The sequence below is a fragment of the Rhinolophus ferrumequinum genome, chromosome 26 (assembly GCF_004115265.2).
Source record: "Rhinolophus ferrumequinum isolate MPI-CBG mRhiFer1 chromosome 26, mRhiFer1_v1.p, whole genome shotgun sequence".
NCBI classification, from domain to species: Eukaryota; Metazoa; Chordata; class Mammalia; order Chiroptera; family Rhinolophidae; genus Rhinolophus; species Rhinolophus ferrumequinum.
Window position 1 is genome coordinate 18,626,262 of NC_046309.1, and position 16,465 is coordinate 18,642,726.

The 16,465-nt window shown below is 38.2% G+C and overlaps 1 protein-coding gene and 1 pseudogene across 4 annotated transcripts in view; one reads left to right on the plus strand and one right to left on the minus strand.

The window, feature by feature from the left end:
• The window catches only part of GRM8 (glutamate metabotropic receptor 8), a 682,520-nt gene that overhangs the window by 245,790 nt on the left and 420,265 nt on the right, over positions 1 to 16,465 (plus strand). The gene's annotated exons all lie outside the window — the stretch shown is intronic.
• On the minus strand, positions 3,521 to 4,638 carry LOC117017960 (ATP synthase F(0) complex subunit C2, mitochondrial-like; annotated as a pseudogene).

The following is a 16,465-nucleotide window of genomic DNA, read 5'->3' on the forward strand; positions in this document are numbered from 1 at the left end:
GCTTGTCTTGGTGAAATCATCTAGTTAGTTGCAAATTAATTTGTCTTAAGAACTTCAATATGATGTCTGCATTTAGGAAGGGTTACTATTATAAGGGTAATGGCCAAATGGCCATCTGCATATCTGGTACCCCTGGAAATTTTTATAAATGGCACATATTTATCTGTGTTTGAGAGCAGTTATGTGGGGTCATTCTTTCATTCACTCAAAGAATCATATATCAGTGCACACTCTGTGTAGGAAATACATCCAGCTACAGAGCTACAGAAGTCATGGTACTTACTTTCAGGAGCTTATGATCTAGGAGGGTGTGGTCTTCCAGTGCCCACTCAGCTATCTCTTCTTATGGACGCATGGTCGACCCGATCTAAGTGCCAAAGCCAATTGTACTATTTCAGTGAATTGACTGATCAAGTTAGGCAAAAAATGCAAAATGAATAGTTAATCAGAACATTCAAACTACATGTATAAGCTGATATATACTTATGTATGTTCCTGCCATTCAAGATAAAATATAGGATTATTTATGTCAACTAAAATTCTGCTCTTCTTTTTCATGCATACAAAGAAGTCACTATCTAATGCTGTTACATTCGACAAAAATCTTGGCATTACGAACCCAATTAGAAAATATGGTTTTATTGCCAGGAAAAATGATTCATATAAGTACACCCGATAGAGTACCTAGCACATAATAGGTACATAATTAACAATATGATGAGTGAATGTTGGCTGAATGAAAGCAAATAAATCACCATTTCTCTGTAGAACTCTATTTTCCAAGAGTTTATAGGAATTTTCTGACAAATTTTTCTACTTATAAAGAAGTAGACATTTTAGAAAAGTTATAGTTTATGTTGGTTAATAAGTCTAGTTAGGTTCAAATTATTATGGCTTAAGAGTTTCTATAGCAATTTTTGGACATACTTAAAGTGGTACATGAAAGTCTTCCTGTGGTGTATCTAAATCCTTTGTTAAACTGACAAGTTGTTTTGATGTCCTTTTCACAAAATGACATAACGTCGTTTCTCGGGGAGAGCAATGTGCTAGCTGGCAATTGTTTGCTTGCTGCCAGGTTTCAAAGGAGGTGTTTTGTTACAGTTGCCTGGTATATGTTCCTTGACTTTTAGCTTGAAATGCTCAGTGCAGCTGTGCTGGCTCTTCTTCAGACAAGGACTTTTAGTATTTTTAAGTCCAACTCCCCACCCCCAATTTTGAAAGCTCTATGCCAAGACGGGAGTGGACCATTCATCCACTTACTTTTCTGCAGTATCATTTCCGTCAAATCAGAAGCCTATTTCCATACACTTGCTAATTTAAAAGATGGGCTGGGTGCATACACCCATGGGTAAGAGAAGATATTTATTATAGGTGTCATACTTTGATAAGAAATCAGTTTAACTCTTTGGCTGCTGGATGATTTTTAACAATGCTTTATCTGTACAGGTGCAGTGTGTTGGAGATGCAACTGTGGGAAGGCATATTCCCTGCTCTTAAGTAACTTAGTATTTAATAGGCAGTAATCGTGGTAGGTGCCACCACAGGAGAAGGCACAGAGCTGGATGGTGCACAGCAGGGGGGCACCTGAGCCATAGGGTGGGGGGGTCAGAGAGACCTTGGGTATCTGTGTGGGAGCAGCCACAAAGCGATTTCAGATATCAATGGGAAATGTTTTTTTTTTTTTTTAATTATAAGCTGTAACATCCTTATATAGAAATTAGATTCCAAATATGGGAATAATTTTGAATATTGACAGGCAGCCAAGCAGAGTGCTTAGGAGCTCAAACTCTGGAGCCAGATTTCTAGGTTCAAATTCTGAATGTGCCATTTACTAGCTCTAGGGATTTGGGCAAGACACGTAACCCCTTTTGGGCTGCAGTTTCCCCATTTGTAAAACAAGGACAATGACACTACCTAACTTACAATGTTGCGATGAAGTAGAGCAGAATTAACAGTTATAAAATGTTTAGAACAGTGCCTGGCATAGTAAGTGCTATATAGGTGTTTGTTAAATAAATATTGTCATACAGATATAGAAGCATTTAAGCACAATTAAGTATTTGCTAGTGACCTGTGACATAACTTATGTCTTCTGTTCTTTTCCAAGTCAATGAAGATAATTCTAGTGACCTGAAGCTCCTGTCAAATGGTACTAAGAAATGGGTTAAACAGTGATTGGTTAGGATCTAGTCTCATCGAATAGAATTGTTTATGTATAGTAATGTATATTATATTATGTGTATATGTTTGTATATTAATAATTTTGAACATATGTCAAGGGATCTGAGTGAAAGTCTACATAGTTTCTCAGAGTCTAGTAGATTCATGGTAATAGGAACAGTAATTATTATGAAAAAAATATTGCAAATTTGGACGTTAGTAATTTTAAGCATCAATTAACTTGTATAATTGTAGTAAGGATATAACTACAAGAATTAATTCAACTGCAATAAAATATGACAGAAAGATAAGAAAATCTTCTTTTCTCTTGATTGCTAGGGCAGGTAAGGATAACAACAAATGAGACTTGAATTTTCTTTTATATAATTAACCCTCATGAAAAAGGAAATAGATATTTTTGAAAAGGTAACTAGCACATTTTAATAAGGACTCTTTCATTAGTTCTGCCTCAGTACCTAATGAAGTCAAAACACAATTTTGCTCTTTGGACATTTAAAATACATAGAAGATAAATATTGAGTTTGAGATCACAATAAAGGATGAGTTTGTGTTTTTTAGTTTTTAGCATCCTGAACACTGGCAAACTTACTAGTCACTACTGGATCCTCTGACCGGATGCCGAGCTGGTTTTCGTTTGTAGCTGTTGATACAAACGTTGTCTGAAGAAAGTCATTCTAACCCAAGTTGTTGGGCTTCGGACGCCATGGAAAAAGACAGTGTAGGCTTCATGTGGGTGGCACGACAATGGGAACGGTATATAAAATTGGCCAGAATATGCTAAAATAGTTTTCTGTACTTCTTAAAACTCCCATTTGTGTCAGTGAACTCAGTAAATTACCTTTATAAGCTCGTTTCTCTCTCTCTCTCTCTCTCTCTCTCTCTCTCTGTTGTGAAAGAAGAGTTTGCTAGAAACTGTGGGAGGAAGATGATTAGAAACACTTTAAGTAGATAAAATGAGGAGATATATGTAGGTACATAATATGTCATAAGAGCCAAGAGGTACATCAGCCTGAAAAATTTAAAATCATTTTCAGAGACCAAACAGGTTATAATTCTTACTCCTAAATGAAACAGTCACTTTAATAACAGAATTATTCAGTGTTAGCCTTATCTCCCAAAGCAATAAGTTCATGAAAAAGAAACTTGATTCTATAGTTCACAAGGTACCATGACAGATTTTTGGGTAGGGTAATGACAGGCTACTTTTTTTTTTTTCTTATTCGTGTAGTATTTATTTGTCTTTCCTCTGTTGAACCGTGAGCCAACCACTTTTCCCAGGCTGCTTGGAGAGGTACAGGGAAAGGGACATAACAGGTCAGACAAGATGTGGAAGAAAGAACTATGAGAGCTGGAGATGGCTCCTTTGCATGTCAGAGAGGATGAGAAAGGCCACTGTCAGGTCAAAGACCTCCAGGGTCTCCAGAGGGCAAAGCCCAACACGGCTCAGGAGAAGAGCTGAGGCTTCAGAGAAGGGTTCTTGGCATAAGCAATGTGGAAGCTCCAAACTCAGTCCTAACCCCAGGCCAGAGCCGGCCACCCCTACTGTGGCAGCCCCAGCCCCAATGAACTTGGCTGCTGTGTCAATGTCCCTTGAAATGGCACTGGTTTGGAAGCTGCTGCTAGGGCTAATGAGGTCAGGGGACATGAGGCTGCCGAGCTGCTGAAGTTCTCATCTGTCAGTGTCTCTGGTGGGTCGCTTCAGTCACTGCAGAGTGGTTGGCCCAGAGCTGAGAGGTGGAAGGGGGAGAGGCAGATATACACTTTCAGGGGGTGGCGAGCCATGTCCAGAAAGCTGCTTCCAGTGCAGAGAAGACAGACAGGGGTGATGACAGACCATTTTAAGATTAATCATGACTTAGTGTGCATGGTCAATTGCAAGGAAGGGAAATTGAGACATTAAATCTTTCTGGGAGGTTGCTTTAGTAATTCACGAATGAGTAGTGACAGTCTAGATTGTATATCCACTGAGAATGGAAGAAAGATATTAGTTTAAGAGACATCTTGAAGCTCTAACGACAAGGTGAAGAAGCTGGGAGTGGGGTCTTTCAGGAGGTAGTATGGAGTAGTTTGTTGTACTGTTTGGGAATATAAGTAGTTAGGAGGAGTCACACCCAAACGTGATAATTGAAATATAAAGCCTGGAGAATGCTTTAAGAAAGAACCAAGGACACAGGCAAGGATTAAGCTGTGGGTAGAAATTCTGAAGAGAAGAAGACTGAAAAGAACACTAGACTCAAATAAATCCTAAAACCATGTGTTGCCACCGGAAAAATGTCATGTGGGCCCATTGCCCTGGGGCTGTGGTCACTTGAATGAAACCAACTCTTGTCATTAGGAGGCTAACAGGGAGATTGAATCTTACATCTGAAATAGTCTTTTTCCATTAGCTCTTTACCTGTTGGTTTTTCCCTTAGAACTAAGTTTCACGAGAGCAGGTACCGTGTCTGTTTTGTTCATGGTTTTATATCCAGCAGCTAGAAAAGGAATTGATAAGTGTTTGTTGAATGAATAAATGAGCGTCTGCACACTCTGAGTTGCACACTTTGATATTTAGCAGGAGATAGAGTCTGATCAACTCCAAGAACAGTGTTTGCCCAAGTCAAGAACAATGTCACCCCCAGTCAAGATGGGATCCTGGAGCAATCCTCCAGTAGAGAAGGAAGAAAATGTTCTCCATGCCAGCCACCGGCCAGCTGTGGCTACGGACCTCTGAAATGAGGCTAGTATGACTGAGGAAGTGAACTTTAAAATTTATTTCATTTGAATTAACTTAAAATGAAATTGAACTAACTGCACATGGCTGGCGCCTACTGCATTGTACAACACAGATGTGTAGGGAGACTTCTCCAGTTAGGAAAGCCTGGCCGCTCTGGGCAGATTCTATCAGGGCCTGGGATTGGAGTGGGACTTGGGGAAAGGAATTAAGGGTTAGCTGCTAGGGTTGTTTTTATTCATCCTTTGCCCAAGGGACAGGAGGAGTCTGCCACACTCCCATGAGGTGCAGGTTACCTCGTCAGGGAAGGAGACCAGTGAGGTACCTGGGGCCCAAACCCTAGTTAGTGACAAAGTTGTGTTTACGCTGAGCGTTTTGATGAACATACATGTTAGGGAACACTCTGGGCGTGGTAAACACCCCTGAAAGAATTCACGGCTTAGGGATTCTGCTCACCTTTCTTTGTACCATGGTAAATAATAATTGCATCTGGTCATTACAAGATGGATGAGGCACCTATGATAAACTCAAAATAAACACTTGGACACCCAGGAACTCACAAAATGGAAAAGCAACATCTTTGAATATTAAAGTACTGCAGGTAAAAGATACTTAGATATTTTAAAAGACTTATTAAATTAGAGAAATATTTATCAGACTTATTATGTCTATTTAGTTTCTGTTAGATTTTGGATTGCTCTACTGGGGTTTGCTTTAGCAGATTTACCTGGTTAGTTATAGCTTGTGTAGGCAAATAGTCAAATTATTCTGATTTCCTTGAGCTTTCTGTGACTGGGCCGTGGGAGAAGGAGGGAATTGTTTAGGAGTGTGTGAAATAGGCCTCGCATTCTGAATTCACCCAGTGATAATACCTATCAATATCATGTATTGAACCGTGTGTAGGAGCCAATGTTTGGCATGTTTCAGGCTACTTTGGGGAATAGTCTCTATTGAAGAAAGTACGCTTCAGATCCATTCACATAATTTATGAAAGTGAATAGGGAATTTCTCACAAAGGAAGAACGCTGGACAGACTATTATATTTCACAAGATAAAGCATGCTATGTGTAAATTCCCCAAATCGGCCAGGATAGCGGCGGACAAAGAGATATTAATACCTTCCTAGGGAATGAGATTAGCTTTCTAAAGAGTAAACAGGCACGAAAATAAAGGATTCTCTTAGGATTTCCCAAAGACTTGGTTCACCTCCCTGAAGCTAACCATTCATTTTCGTTGTTTTTATAAGAGAATATCTTTTGCAAGAATCTAAGTTGTACCACAGGAAAATGTCTGAATATTGAAATCTTGAGGTTGGGCGGGACTTCCAGAGATCATCCAGACCTACCATCTATTTTATGCTTTAATTAGTTTTGCAAAAACCTTGTCAAGGATCTTCTAGTCAGGACTCCAACGTCTGGACAGAGTGGTCAGTAGCTGCCAAGCTGAGCCATTCCATCCTTGGAGAACTGAGACACTGAGATACTCTTACAGAATCTACTTCTGCTCCTCTGAGTCTTCCACTCATTCGTGTTACTTGTAACTATTGGGTCAAACAACACCACCTCCAATTCTTTTTCTATTAAAGTTCTTAGGATATTTGAACATGATTATTAGATCTCCAAGGCTAAATAAGCCCGATTCTTTCAAAAGTGTCTTGGATGTTATTGATTCGAGCGTTTGTACATGTCAGCTGAATGTACCCAGCTTGTCCATACTTGTCCTGCAAGGGTGGTCTGGGCTGCCCAGAGACAAGTGGGTCTCCTTTCTCCTCCTCCTTTTCCTTCTTTTTTTTCCCCTCCCCTTCCCTCCGTTCCCCTCCTCTCTCATTGATTCTACACTACCTTTATTCATTCGTTCAACAAACATTCCATTCACTGTTGATTCATATTAACCTTTCTATAGAATAAATTGCATGGATTGCTAGCTACTAAGCTGTTGCTACTGTCTGTTCTGTACAAAACAGCTGTCCCTTTGGACTTAATCACCTCATTTTAAATTGATTGCTATTACCTTTCATCTCATTAGATTTAACTGTCATTTCTAATCGGTCAGCTTCCTTTTCAATCCTGATTCGGTCATCCAATATGGTCACTCTCCCTCCTACAAATTTTATGAAGTCCTCTCTAATATTTTCATACAGGACATTGAGTAAAATGTTGAAACAGATGGATCCCAGGAAAGAATCCTTTTACGATGCTGGAAACCTAGAACCAGGTTGATGTTCCATTAATTAGCACCCTCTGGGTGCTAAGCAGTTTCAACAGCTGTTTGTTTCAAATTTGCCTTACGACTCAGGCACTCAGCTTCTGCTTATTCCATTTTGGCTACAGGTTAAGTTGAAAGATCTAAAGGTCTCTCTGAAGGTGATGTGTGTTAGGTCTCTACATTTTCTATAATCCTAGGAATTATTCCAGAGAAGGAAAGGTCATTTGACTGTTACTCTTTCTTCCTGAAATTGTTGTGTCATCCTCTTTTTAGCGTATTTCTTCTTAAACAAGCAATACTGTTTGATTCCCTAAGAGACACAGAAGACTGAGAGAAGAATATTGGCAAAGCTGAACATTCAGATAATTATTAGAAATGGCAATGGCATTTTATAGGATTGCAAAACATAGTATCAAAATGCTTTGACATATCAAGTGAGATCTATTAGTTTCTAATCAGCAGAGGACTTGAAATAATTGATGTTTCTGTTAAAACAAATCAGAATCTCCAAACCGTTGCTAATGCATATCTCTTAAGGCTTCTCTTTTGGCTTACAAAAAAAAAAAAAAAAAAAGACTAAAAATATTGAAAGATGTCCCATACACCAATGTGATAAAACTTTTGGAAGTTTATACACAAAAATAGGTAAGGTGCACGAAGAATCTCTCAATGAAGATAAACCCTTGGGGAAAAGTGTGTGCCAATAAGTTATTTGGATGTTGCTGTGGTGGATGGAATTGAAGAATTGCAAGACCAGTCATTATCTTCTTATGTGGAAGATAATGGTTGCATTCATGGTGCAACTAAACTTTTTAAGACAGATCAATAAAAAAAAAATGCTGTCCTCTATATTTATAGTAAAACTGGGACTAATTTCCTATAAAGATCTTGCTGCTTCCTCCTCCCTGGTCTCTATGACCAGTGTGACTGCGTCTAAGATGTCCTTATTCTAGTGACAACATTTTATATTAAATTATATTCTACATGTTCAGTCATTTAAATTAGGTAGAGATTTTTGTTGAGTTTCATGATATCTTGTATTTCCCATTCTGCAATTAGAAGCGTGAAAATTTAAGAACATCACAGTTTAAAAAATATTATGGCAAATATTGAATGTATAACTATAGAAAGGAATTTAATATGAGCCAGGACCAACAGAGATTTCCAAGGTACAAAAAAATATTTGGGGAAGTATAGATTTCATTGACTTTGTGTGTATGTATGTGTGGTACCAATGCAGTAAGAAAATGACAAAAACATTCATACTCATGCACTTTTCATTTTAATAGTCATTGCACTGGTTTGCCACTATTTGGACCTTTATACTCCCTGACTTACACATCTTATCTTTGTCCATCTGGATTGAGTCCTAACTAGAAGACTATTAGTTGTTGGCGATCCCATTCGTTGTAGGAGGGGCTGGGTAATCACAAGATAATCACAAGTTAAAGTGAAATTTTCATGGTTGAAAATTTGCAAATAGAGCTATGATTTTACTTTAACATTTCATTAGAGATTTACATTCTTAGAATTTTCAGAAGTTAGGATGAATATTATTTTATTTTCTTGTTATAATTAGTTTCTGTGCATGGAGACTACCGGAGGCCATTTACTGGAGTTATTAAAAGTTCTTATCTCCCAAGCAAAAATGTCAGAAAATATGGCCATGTTCTATGGTGCATTACAGAACACGTGTATTTCCTATGGGTGAGGGCATTCGTGTGAAGTTGAGGGAGGTCATATGCTACTCATGTCTTCATCCAAGATTCCCAGAGTGAAGGGAAATCGCAATTGCCATAAACTTGATAGACTAATCAGATTATACAAAATCAGCTCTTTATGTTTTACAACACTTTAAAAACTACAATTTAAAAATCACGATGGAAAGTAAAAACCTATTATGGCCAAGTTCTGGTAATATGTGTGACCTCTACCATCCTCCCTACTCCCCTGAAAGTAAGCCGTGTTTTGCTTCTCTTAAAGGTGTTCCCCAGTACTCTTCAAATCTCAGGGTTGGAATTCATGTTTAGATAAGAAAATGCTATCTTGGCCTGACACCTTCTTGCTGACTCCGTTATGCTCTCCTGTGATCTGATTAGCTCTGTCAATGGACTGATTTGTTCTCATCACGTGGGTAACTGCATTCAGTGGGAAAGCCTCTTCCAACATGAGAGGGTGAATGCTGCTATCAAAACAAATGGGAATGTTTTTCTTTCAGTAGCAGCCTATGGAATCATATGGTGGGTTATGATATTGGGCTATGTTACGGTTCTAAGGATGGGCTTCCGCCCTGCCGGCTCTCCCAACTTCCAGGCGCCTGACCTTGGAGGTCTGCTTGCAGTTGTCACATTGACTAAGCGAGTGTTTCTCAACCAGAACTGCATATCACAATAACCTGGGAAGCAAGCCCAAATTCACATCAGTACCCATTGTCTTTTATCGATTCCAGGATGCACATTTCTTCCCAGTTTCTCATTTCTGAAACGCGAATGTACTTTCCATTAGTTTAATCATGGTATAATTGCAGAATTTTCTTTCTTATCAGTAAAATAATAGTGCATCTTGTAATCAACGGCATCTTAGTGTCAACTAAATAGGGACTATATCAGAATCTGTGAGAGTGGGGGTGTCTTATTGTATGAATTTTGCAAAAGCTCTCCAAGTGAATCTTATGCACACTGCTGATGATAAATACTTTGAACTAGCTCTTGGCATATTTTCCCAATTAACAACAATAATAAACTGCTGCCATGCATTGACTTTTCCCTATGCCAGGAATGGGGCTAAGCACTTTCCATGTTTTTTGTCTCATTTAATGCTCACAACAAGCCTATTGGATAGATATTGTTATCCCCAGTATGTGGATTAAAAAATTCAGGCTTAGAGACATGAAATAACCTTCTCAAGACCACATAGATATTAGTGGAAGAGCCAGGATATGAACCCAGGTGAGTTTGATGCCAGTGGCTCTTCAAGTATAGTCTGCCGACTAGAAGCATCAGCATCCCCTAGGGACATAGTAGAAATGCAAGTTTTAGGAGCCTACCCCAGATCTAAGAAATGAGAAACTCTGGAAGCAGGGCTCAGTAATGTGTTTTAACAAGCACTCCAGGTTATTCTGATGCATCCTAAAGTTTGAGAAGCACTGTTATATAGCATAGATGCCTCCTACGATAGGAATATAGGCGGAATTGCTAATCAAGATCGGGACTAATAAAGTTTATTGAATAGCTGGCCGGCTCGTATTGTAATCCTAAAATAACGCTCGCTATATTCGCAAGGTTGACTAAGCTTTTAGTTGCTTAATAACAAATAAAATTGCATTTGCTCAAATGTGCTTTAATTATGGTTCCCAGTAGGCAGAACTATGGTAACAAAATATTCTAGCCTCTAATGTTTTTTGCATAATGTGCGCAGTCAAAACATTTAGCGTGAATGGGATTACAATTCCCCGTATAAAATGGGAAAGCTCTAGAAGACGCCTTTCTTTGGTCTGACATCCTCTTGTCCTCAGTCTTAGTCTAATCCTATTATTTCCTTTCTTCAAAAATACAGAATCCAGTATCTTTGGTCCTGAGAGGAAAGGACGAACTGACAAAATCCCTATTGGTATTATCTTGGGTTGATAGATTGGTTCAGTCTACCATTCGTAATGCAGATAGAAATAAACAGTTTCTGAACAAAAGCTGATTAAAGAATTTAGTGGAAAAAACAAAGAACTTGCTTGCTTAATGGAAAAAAAATTGACTGACATTAAGGAATTAAGCATCCCAAAAGGATAAATAAATTTGATTCCAAGAAGAAAAGGCAGTTTAAAAAATAATATACCAAAGTGACAAAGTGTAGAAATGCCTGGGAATATGATGATGTCTACCCAACATCAGTACAGCTACTTGAAAAGCATAACATTCACATAGTAATTTTTTGGCTCTGGATGATGCAAAATAAACAATTTGATTTTCCTGTTTCCACTAAATGGACTGGCTCTTGAATGCATGATTGGACCCACAGTTCTGTATTATCAATAGCATTTCCCAGACGACTGAACTAAGTGGATGTCGTATTGTGTTGTTTTACTAGATATGTATGAGGATGAAGATAGTCACAATTGGAAAACAAGAAAGCATAGAACTTGGAGGTTGGGAGTGGAGCTTTTAGAATCATGAACAGTCCTTGGCCTAGAAGATATGGTGTTTGGCTGCAGTGACCTGCAGGTCCTGTCTCCACCTCCACAGGCTTATACACACTTATTAGCACCGATTGGTGCCTTATAAATAGGGCAAAAGGGCCTTGTTTCATATCTTGAAATGCTCCCTTTTTAATATCACTTTCTAACTTTTCTCGGATTTGTGACTTGAATCTCAAAATGGGCCCTGATTTACACTCAGGAGCTGTTTCCTTCTGGGTCTTTCTGCCTTAAATGAATCTCTGGACTTCGGTCCCATATACTCTGACCCTGGAGCTGCCTACCTTGGACTTCAGCACCAGGAGCCCAGACTTCTTGTCCCAGCCTTGAACATGCCTGCAACATGCTGTTTGGGCTGCCCTTGGAAATTAGCCTTCTTCATAGGCTTATGGGGGAGAAGAAACTGGTTAAGTACGCTGATTGTTAGTTTGGGCAACTCTGTAGACAGAGCCATTGGTTTGGGTTTCAAAGCGTGTCTTTTGCTTGGCCTTGGAGTAGCAGTCAGTCTATCTAAGCAATTTGTCATCCTTATAATGAGGATACAGAGGAAGCCCCACAAGTGGTAAATGGGTTTGGAAGTCATTGCAACTCGATGGAGTTAAAGGAAAAGATGATGACTGACATAGAAATGCTTTATTGACCATGGCTTCACAATTTCTTTCATTCCTAGAACATTTACATAATTCTGAGTTGCTAATAGATAAAGCTTACACAATGGCATTATACCATGATGATGACACATATTATATCTAATGGATATCAAAATTGGTGATATTAAAAGTGGTGATATCAAAAGTTGGTCTTCTCCAAGACCAACATACTATGTCTATAAGACATTTTTATAAGCTGATGTCATAAAACACATTTACATCTGCATATGTATCCTGTGCATTTAAAGGTGCACATTTCACTATGCATGAATATTTATATATTCACACACATGAATTGGGATTTATTATAAATGCCGAATATGGAATTGTAAAGACATGGATGGTTAAGGCAGTTTCCTGAAGACCTACATTTACTTGATTGTGATTTATTAGTTTAAACTTAACCAGTTGTATATTAATTAATAGTATTGTTTTCTTTGAAGAGAGGACTATTATTCAAAGCTTATCAGAACTATATATGCATTTTGGACCTATTTAAGAATTGCCAAATTGGATTAAAGCAATAGTATATGAAATAGCGCAAGTGTCTAAAAATGAAGGCTGCTTTCTGTTTTATGTGATTGAACATTTTAAGATGCTTTTGGGCATTTTAAGGGATACATTCATTTAGGGGGGAAAAAGGAAGAAATGATTTTCAAGAAAGACAAAAATGAAGAAAAAAGGCCCATGTAATGTACCTGAGATTGCTGTATTTTTTTCCCCCAAGGTGGGTAGATTTAAGAGGTTGGCAGATAACCTTAGCTTATGGAGTTTTTACTCTGACATAGGTTACTATTATCCATTGAATTTACAGAATTATCTATATTATTCATATATATGTATTCATACTGTGTTTTCCCCAAAATAAGACCTGGTCAGACAATCAGCTGTAATGCATCTTTTGGAGCAAAAATTAATATAAGAGCTGGTATTATATTATGTTATATTATATTACAGTATGTTATATTATTAAAGACCCAGTCTTATATTATAGTAAAATAAGACTGGGTCTTATATTAATTTTTGCTCCAAAAGATACATTAGAGCTGATTGTCTTATTTTCAGGGAAACACAGTACATATATATGAATCATATATATATATATATATGATTCATATATATATATGTATATATATATATATATATATATGAATCATATATATATATGTGACTTGAATCTCAAAATGGGCCCTGATTTACACCCATGAGCTGTTTCCTTCTGGGTCTTTCTGCCTTAAATGAATCACAAGTTCACAAGTCACATATATATATGAATCATATATATGTTATGATTCATATATATGTATATAATATATATATGAGGTGTGATCAAACAATATGGTGAATGTTTAAATAAAAAAGTTATTACTGTAAAAGACACTGTCATTAATCCTCCTCAAAATACTCCCCCTCTCTTCAAACACACCTATCCCATCAGTCTTCCCGCTTTCTGAAGCAGTACTGGAAACCCTTTTTTGTGAGTGTCTTTAGTTGCGCTGTCGTGGCTGCCTCAACGTTCTGAATTATTTTGACTTTGGGGAAGAGCCAAATGTTGCACTGTGCCAGATCCAGAAATTGCCACATGCCCAAAGTGATGTGTGATACAGAGCGTTGTCATGATGGAGGATGATTTACGGCACACTTTAAAACAGACCTTCTCTCAACCAGAGCTCGCACCCAACTGACTGCACTGAATAAGTTGAAACTTGTCACACACTGTTACTAAGGTTGGACATACTGCTTCTAGTATTGAAGATCCCTGCCTTTCCATTGGATGGCCCCTGGCAGTAGCATTCACCATATTTTGTGATCATAACGGAAAGGCTCCGTGTCACACATTGCTTCTGGTACGGCAATTTCTGTCAAATAAAAACATTACGGTGTGTCCTCATCGACCTTTTTCACTGGATCTGGCACCATGTGACTTCTGGATCTTCTGCAAAGTCAAAATGACCATGAATGGTAAACATTTTTAGTTCATTCAGGACATCGAGGCAGCCACGACAGTGCAACTAAGGACATTCATGAAAGAGGACTTCCAGAACTGCTTCAGAAAGTGGCAAGAGCAATGGGATAAGTGTGTTCAAAGTGAGGCAAGGGGGAGTATTTTGACGGGGACTAATGGCAATGTGTCTTTTACTGTAATAATTTTTTTTTTAATTTAAACATTCACCGTATTTTCTGATCATACCTTGTATGATATCTATATCTATCTATCTATCTATCTATCTATCTATCTATCTATAAATTTATATATCTGTGTGTATATATATACATATATATATATATATATGTATATGTGTATATATATATATATATATATGAAACCCATCTCACCAATGGCCCCAGTGTAAGATATGCTTATGGTCCAGGCATTCTGTGTCTCAAGGTGAATTAGTCCAACAGCAGATGTAATGTGAGGAAATCTCATGGAGCAGGGCTTTGCTCTGTAAGTCCTTATTTTTTCTGCCCTGGGAAGATCAGGATGGTAGGGTTGGGCCCTAGGAGTGACACTAAAACATACAGTGCAAACCCAGCAGCCCCAGCCTGTGAACATTGGGTGATTTACCCCTCTCCCCCATGCTTGTCTTTGTCTGCCCTTTGACACGTGTTCTTCAGAGCAGGTCAGAGCCACATTGGTCTGTCTCTCCCAAAGGCAATTCTATTTCTCATTGACTTATTTTTCCTGAAGATTTAGGGAGAGTCTTGGGCAGTGCATTATTATTTCTGTTGGCCTCGGTTAGCTTTGCTTTACTTAGGAAGACATGTTTAGTAAATCAAAAGTCTTCTGGTTGAATCATCTGACCAGTACAACAGTATCTCCAATTATTTTGCTATTAGAACAAAACACATTCACTCTCTAAACCCTCAGTGCAGAAATCATGATATATATGTTTCTCTCTTTCAAGGAGGGAGGTAATCATATTATTTTGTAGAAAAATTTCCAGTGCAGAAGCTGATATCATCTGTTGATTCGACTTTCCTTTTAAGGTGATATAATTACAAACAACTTTAAGAAATATCTGTATACCCTTACTGAGTGCATACAGTTTTTCTTTTATTCTTGTGGAAAAGTATTTTGGGTTTTGCTTTGGCTCCACGAAGTGCCATTATCTCGGTTTTAATCTAACTTGAACAATATTTTTGAGTACTTACCATGTGCCACACTTTGTGCTGGGCTCTGGAGAGAGGAAGATGAGAAGACATGAAGATCTTGCAAGAAAAAAATCACTGTTTTGTGCTTATTTGTTTAAGGCATAAGTATAATGAGAAGCTGTTCACATTGTACCAGGCAACACAATGGGAGGAGTGGCGGGGGCGGGGTGCAAGTGGGGGCAGTCAGGGACTGCTTCACGAGGGAGGAGCATTCTGAGCTCATTTTTGAGCAAATAAGGGAATTAAAAGGCTGTATTTGTCAGAAAAAGAAATTTAGGGAGGGTGCAGGAAGAATGTTCTTATTTTACAACTAAGGTAGGATGTATGGTAGAAAACATTCTCAAAAATTTATCATACTATGAATCCTACTTGACAGTGGAAGAACAGATTTAAGAGAATTTGTGTTATTATCACAAAAATACATAAGTGTGGGATAAGCCTGAATTACTATGCTTTTCCTTAAAAAATATGATTGGATCACTTTAATAATGTTTTAATAATACGGTACAGTAAACTAACTGAGGTTTAAAGAGTTACATTTGTGAATGTGTCAGTTATTTTTATTTATTTAGATAATGTATTAAGAATTCAAAATGTTCTGTTAGGTTTCTTTTCCTTTGCAAACCTTCCCCCACCCCCATCTCCCATATAGAGCAAAAGCAAATTCCGGCCCAATGTCTATCAGCAATTATAAAATCTGTATTAGTTAAGTGCTGATTAATGAGGTTTTTACAGTATCAACTAAAAAGCCTTTTGCTTAGGTCACTGAAAACCTCCTAAGTGCCCCCTCCGAATAAATACTCTCCACTCCTGACCTGACAGCAATAATAATCTCTGCCGGCCTGTGCATGAGCAGTAGCCCGTTATCAGTTTTTGTTCCTCTTTCCCTCTCTGCTATCCTGTTGGATTTTGTTCACATTTCTATTTGAGTAGTTATCACAGCACTGTACGTACTTGTGATGTCTCTCTGTCTGTCTCTCCTCTCTGTGTCTCCCCTCTTCTGTCTGTGTGTGTGTCTCTCTCTTTCTCTCTCTCTCGTTATGAGCCCCTTGATGTTATTTATTGCTGCATCCCCTGACATTTAAATGAACCAATGACTATGTCCATGTGTTTGTTAACTTTCTCTGTATGTTTTTGGTAAGTGACTGTCAACTTTGGCTGCTCATTGGGATCACCTGGAATCTTTAAAAAATATTGATGTTTGGGTCTTGCTCCCAGAAATTCTGAGTTCATCAGTCTGGGGGGTGGCCTGAGCGCAAGATTTCTAAAAGCTCTCCAGGTCACTCCAATGTGCAGTGAGGCTGAGAACAGGTGATGTAGATCCAGCACTCAGCACAGTTGGCTTTCAGCGCTTCAACTGTGGCTAGTCTGAAT